General features: G+C 45.1%; 1 pseudogene; it reads left to right on the top strand.

Moving 5' to 3' along the window:
* Positions 1-3,952: 3,952 nt before the first annotated feature.
* Positions 3,953-4,644, top strand: LOC121449320 (annotated as a pseudogene).
* Positions 4,645-6,730: the final 2,086 nt, after the last annotated feature.

Below are 6,730 nucleotides of genomic sequence, written 5' to 3'. Positions count from 1 at the left end.
AGGGGAGATGATTCAACATTCCTCCAAGGTCACAACCTCTTTAACGTCCCCTCTGCCTGTTACTTTATCTCCTGCTTCAGACTTTGACCTTGGCCTACTGGGATTGCTGGTCCTGTGTTCCTCCTGGTGCTAGCTCACAACTTCCACTTACAGCTTCTCCTATAGCCTTACCTCACCTTTCACCAGGTGCCCCAGTCCAGTGTTGCCATGACTCCCTGCCTCTTTCATATCCCTCTTGTTGCCATGGCAAACTGCTTTAAGGTGTCTGGGACACATTTTGCAGAGACATTAAATCTCCTAGACTGCAACAAAACCTCAACCCTCAACACCAGCTCAGTCCCAGTGCCCTGTCATCCATAACACCTCAGTTCTTTGTGGTAGTCAAGTCTACTATCGCCTACCTGCTAATTGGTCAAGAGTTTGTGTGTTCGTATTTCTCTTCCCAAGTTGGGAATGATACATAGAGAAGAGCCCCTACTAATTCTGGCCGTGCACTCAGTAGCTGCCCAACATAATAAAAGGTGGTTCAAATCTGGCCCCTTCTGGCTGTTGCAAGAATAACTGCAGGTGTTGCCACTGGGACAGTTGAAGAAACCACAAGGAAAAAAGAAACCCACCCCAAGCCTGCTCAGGAGGCAGTTTTCTCCAAGCAAGTAGAACTGTCTCAGCACGTCTAGACTTCTTGTTCTCAGGATACCTGAAGAAAAACAAACGAGTCCAACTGAGATGTCTGGTCAATTCACATCCAGGAGGAAGAAGAGACTCTATCCCTGGACATCTGGTTGACCTGCTGCATCCATGAGAAAGAGAGGCTCACCTCCCGGGGTAGTACTGGTATACCCCATATGTTCCTACTTCCTGGTCCTGCCTCTGAGATAGTGATAAGAACTCTGTCGCCCCCCTGTGGTTGGAGTTGAACAGACTCACTTTCAAAGCTCTGCCTCTCTGTTCTTTCTTGCTTGGTTTTTGTTTTGTTTTTATTATTTATTTGATTTTTAATTATGTGTATATGGGGGAGTTGTGTACACATGTCGGGGAAGGTGGCTGCAGAGTCCAGAAGAGGCTTTGGAGCCCCTGCAACTGGAGTTACAAGTGGCTTTAGGCTCTCAATGTAGTTGCTGGGAATCAAACTCAGGTCCTCTGTGAGAGCAACGCATGCTCTTAGTCCAGCATTTCTCAGCCTGAGGGTCACTATCCCTTTGGGAGGGTCAAACAACCCTCTCACAGGGGTCACTTAAAGCCATCCACATATCAGATATTTACATTATAATTCATAGCAGTACCAAAATTACAGTTATGAAGTAGCAATAAAATGATTTTATAGTTGGGGGTCACCCTAGCATGAGGAGCTGTATTAAAACCGATGTCACAGCATTAGGGAGGTTGAGAACCTCTGTCTTAGCCACTGAACCATCTCTCCAGCCTCAGGATAAGCACATTTATTGGCAGTGTTTTTCCCCTGTACCAATAACACTGGGGCTTCATCCCTAAAGAATCAGGACTTAGACCTACCTGTCTCGTGTGGGTCCACGCAGATAGGCTGGAAGCCAGCCAGGCTGACCCACCTGCCACTACAAGGAACGAAGATGTGGTGAGAGGTGAGAAAGATGGAAGAGCGAGTGGGGTGTGTGCTATGGAGAAAGGTGGGACTGGAGATGTGAAGACAGTGGTGACAGGTGTGAGAGAGCTGAGGTCAATGGTGGAACATGTCTGTGCCCAGTGGGGTTAACAGGGTCGTGTGCATAAGCCTGGAGCTTATGAGGATGCAGACTCAGCCCCCAAACAGACCTCCAGGCCATGGGAGTGCCCTGGATCTGGGCAATGATGGAGGCCCAAGATAAGGAATGGTTCACTTTCCAGGGTTGGACCTCCTCAAAGGATCACTGTGGTTCATGATGCCACTGAGGCCCATGTGTGATTAGTGGTCCTGATGCAGCCAGGGACTGAATTAATGGGCTTGGCCCATGTTACCAGCTAACATCATTCAGATGTAGATGATCTATGCCTCAGCTTGGAGCCATGTTGATATCCAGGGGCTATGTTGATGTGAGTGTCTTATGCTGTCACCTGAGGCCATGTCTGAATCTGTGCTGCCACCAAGGGCCATGTCTATGTCCAAGGTCCTGCTGCATCTGGGGTCTGTGTTGATGTCTAGGACCATGTTAACCACCAAAGGTCATACAGATGTCCGTGGTCTATGTTGCAGGCTGAAGCCATGTGATGGCCACCACATGAGTGACCTGCACTGCCACTTGAGGCCATGACTGTGGTCCAGGCTTTCTCTGGGTCTGTGGCCCCATTATAGCTGAGAACCTTGTTTGTAGTCTGTGCTGTCCCCATAAACCATGTGGAAGCTTGTGATCCACGCTCCCATCTACTGTAAAGAGCAAGGAAGCTGCCTTTGCAGTGATATTGATGGCTGCAACGTTGAGAAAGAGGGACATGGAGGGATTCAGCGACAACCCTTACTCTCTCCCCAACCCCCACCCAAAAAAATAAGTTACAGCCTAAAAAGGAAGCCATCAAAAGAGAACTCTCAAGAAGTGTATTAAGGATGCTAAAGTGTAGCTCTCCACAATTGATGACTTCCAGTGGGGGAGCAGGAGGGGAAAGACTCCATTCTATTTAAGGGGGTGCCACTGATAATTTGACCACACTCTGGTGAATTTATAGATAACACAAATTGGACTCTCTTCATTTTATTCGGAGAAGGTGACAAGGGTAGGGGGAGCAGATATTAAAGAACTGGGCAATGAGTGTAATCAAGATATATGATATGAAATTCCCAAAGAATCAATAAAAATATTATATTAAAAAGAAACATGCATTGAACTAACCACCAATGAGTGCAGAAGGTGGTATCAGGATTAACGAGGTTTTTTTTTTTTTGGTTTTTTCGAGACAGGGTTTCTCTGTGGCTTTGGAGCTTGTCCTGGAACTAGCTGTGTAGACCAGGCTGGTCTCGAACTTACAGAGATCCGCCTGCCTCTGCCTCCCGAGTGCTGGGATTGATTAACGAGGTTTTAATGGGAGTTTAAGGTGACTGTTTCAATGTGTGACCAAATATAAGCTGCAGTTTGCAGATGACGAGCCAAATAAACAGCCACTCTAGCTGCAGCAAAGCCCACGTGCTTCCTTACTTACAGCCTCCCATTATCCAACCCAAAGCATTAGCCATCCACGCTGTATACACACCCACCACCTAGTCACTTGCTAGGATCTCAGTCATCAGATGATTGTGGCCAGAGAATCACCGAGCCCTGCTTTTCTTAATTTCTCTGTGTTTAAAACAGGGAGGTCAGGCAGAACCAATGAACACTTCCTGATCCCTAGAAATGACCAGGGACAGCACAGGTGAGACTGGCTTCACACTGGTCACCCTGTCCACCCCCTCTCATAATGACACTGCAAGTGCCAAAAGTCCAATCTGTCCTCTACCATACACATGGCTCAGCTGCCAGAATGAACTTGCCTCCGAGTGGACACTCTGGGCTATGGCTTTTATTTATGCAAATAAAAGATAAGGGCAATAGCCTGACCAGGCTGTGGACTTGAGCACCTTAAAATGGTACATCAGGCGGCACCCAAATTAAGATGGGAAGGGAGGGATATTTTAGTAATAAACAATGTCCCCAGTACTTATGTGAAGTTGATTTAGGCGCTGGAGAGATGGCTCAATGGTAAAGAGAACCTATTACTCTTACAGAGAACCCTAGTTAAGCTCCCAATATTTACATGGTAGCCCATAAACATCCATAGCCCCAGCAAAGGATCTGATGTCCTCTTCTGTTGTCTTCCAGCAGGGCAGATATGTAGTTCACAGACACACACGCAAGCAAAACAGTCATACACATAAAACCAAAATAAATCTTCAAAAAGGAAAAGAGTAGAATTAAAATTCCATCATCACTTAGCTAGGCATCAGCTTTAAGAATGAGCAAGATCACATCCGGTTCTGCCACCGCCCCCGCGGCGGGTCGCAGCAGTCCGTGCGGCGGCGGCTCCGTGACAGGTTCGGCCTCTCACGCGCCTCCCATCCAGCGCCGCCAAGATGCCCAAGAGGAAGGTTAGCGCTAATGGAGCGGCGAAGACGGAGCCCAAGCCAAGCCCGCCCCTGCCAAGGTGGACGCGAAGCCGCAAAAGGCCACGGGAAAGGATAAGTCATCGGATAAAAAAGTGCAAGCAAAAGGGAAGCGGGGAGCAAAGGGCAAACAAGCTGAAGTGGCCGACCAGCAAACCACGGATCTGCCCGCAGAGAAAGGAGAGACCGAGAACCAGAGTCCAGCCTCTGAAGGAGAAGAGAAAGAAGCCAAGTCCGACTAACCATCCATCATGTCTGTCAGTGTCCCCGCCTCCCTTCTTGTACAATCCAGAGGAATATTTTTATCAACTATTTTGTAAATGCGAGTTTTTTAGTAGCTCTAGAAACATTTTTAAAAGGTGGGGAGAAATCCTGCCTCATCCCATTTTTTAAGTGTAAATGATTTTTTTAAGAGGTTAAATCACTTGCTGGTTGTTTATTTTTTGGTACAACCAGAAAATAGCAGGATACTGAATCAGGAGAGGCTGTGACTGTCTCGGCGGTCACCATAACATTCCGTAGAGGGGGCTAGTTTTATATCCTACAACACAAAGCATATACTAAGTGGTAATTTGGAGTGTCGGTCGTGCGTTTGTGTCTGGAATATTTTCCGTTATATCCGGTGTCGTGTTTCGTAGAACTGTTGGCTAAAAACCCACTCCTTGGTCCTTACCCTGTCAGGACTGTCTGTCTATGGCAGTCCATTTTCCTAACAAGTGTAACAATGTGCTGTGAAACATTGAACTTGAGATTGTGTCCTGTGCGTGGCATACAATGGTGAGTCAGTGGAGTTGAGGATTGTGAGCAGCTTATTATTATGTGAGGTCTTGGGGAAGACTTGGGGTGGAACATCACTTGGAATAAGTTCAAAGAGAAACAACACATGGCTCTTTTGGGTACGTGAACACAATGTATGAATCCTCAGAGTTTGGGTACATGTTTTAAGAATTGAAATGTCTGTGTACTTTACTCCTCAACCAATAAAATCTCCGTTGTGAAAGAAAAAAAAAAGAATGAGCAAGATCAGAGCTGGGGACGTGGCTCAGTTGATAACGCACTCACCCAGCATACAAGAGGCCCTGGATTGCATCAGTGAAGAATAAAAACTTGGCACAGTGATACATGCCTGTAATCTCAGCACTTTGGTAGGTGAAGGCAGGAGGATTGGGGATTCAACATCCTTCTTATGTGTACAGTGAGTTAGAGGCCAGTCAGAGCTACTTGAGACCCTCTGTCAAAAATAATAGTGATTCTGAGTGAACTAACACAGAACCATAAAGACACATGCTGTCTCTCATATGTGGGTGTTAGCTTTGAATCTTCAGATATGTGTGTTTAAATTGGGGTACCCAGAGAGGTCAGGAAAATAGTTAAGAGGTGGGCAGAGATAGATAATCTTCAGACACTTCAAAGAACTGTATAATATGGCATTTAAATAACTTAGGATTCTGTTAATTTAAGACACAATTACTTCTGGCAGCACTGATCTATTCCAGAGAAAATTTTGGACACCAAAGACACTCCACTTGGAGCTTGTTTTCTTCTTGGCAAAACTGTCCTTTGGGCAAAGAACTTCCCCTGCCTTAATCACTAACAAAATGCACAGTGTCCAGACTGAACAAGCAGGATACAAGCAAAAAGGCTGTCAAACCTTGCCAAGACGGTGTAAGATGGTTTTTCAAGTTTTCCTGCCTCTGAAAATAGTCTGTCTGTCAGATACTCTATCTAGGCCTTAGCCAAAGTTGGTTGCCCCAACATTGCAAATGAGATTTTGGGTGATTGGTTAGATAGCCAGTTGTCACTGTCATCTCTTGCACCTTTTGGAAGTTGCTTGGTTACACTTTACTCAAGTTTACTCAAGTAATATTATTTCCCTTTTCAGATATTTGTTGTTCAGGTATTTGGGGTTGAAGACTAGATAGTCATATTTACTTTCCTCTCATGACTTAGCCAAGCCATTTTTAATATAAGACTTTTATTTTTTAGGATAAGATAATTACTGAAACATTTAGCATATGTTTCTTGTTTGATATTGTTCAAGCTGGTTGTCATTCTAATTTTTATGTATGTTTTTCCTCTTCTTTTCCCTGGACAATACTTGATATTTATTCTTATTGTATATAGTTTTGTATTAGGCTTAGAACTCTCTTATTTAGACAAAGGAGGGGTGCTTTGGAAACTCCTTCAGGGAATAGCCTTTAAGATACCAGCCCACTTTGTGTATGGTCTCATATACTATAAATGCAGATGAAAAGCATGCATGGGTCTCTTGAGTGCTGAATTCGGTTCCGGTCCCAGAGGACTGTGAATTGCTACCCTTTCTGTGAGTTTATCCCTAAATAAACAAACCTTTGTTGTACTTCATTCTGGACTATTGTAGAATCCTTTTGCATGCCAAAAGATGAGGTTTGCTTTTTTTAAGACACAAATTTGGAAGAGATAAGGAAGTACAGATGCATCTGTGAGAGAGTAGGGAGAAATGTAGGGGTAAACACCATCAAAATATACTGTATAGCTGGGCGGTGGTGGTGTGTGTCTTTAATTCCAGCACTCAGGAGACAAAGGCAGGCAGACTTCCGAGTTTGAGGGCAGCCTGGTCTACAGAGTGAGTTCTAGAACAATCAGGACTACATAGAGGAAATGTGTCTC

Source organism: Microtus oregoni, unplaced genomic scaffold (assembly GCF_018167655.1).
Source record: "Microtus oregoni isolate MIOR12 unplaced genomic scaffold, Mior012 000006F_ref0000085, whole genome shotgun sequence".
Lineage (NCBI taxonomy): Eukaryota > Metazoa > Chordata > Mammalia > Rodentia > Cricetidae > Microtus > Microtus oregoni.
Note: the sequence above shows the minus strand (reverse complement) of the source record. Positions and strands in the feature narration are given on the sequence as shown.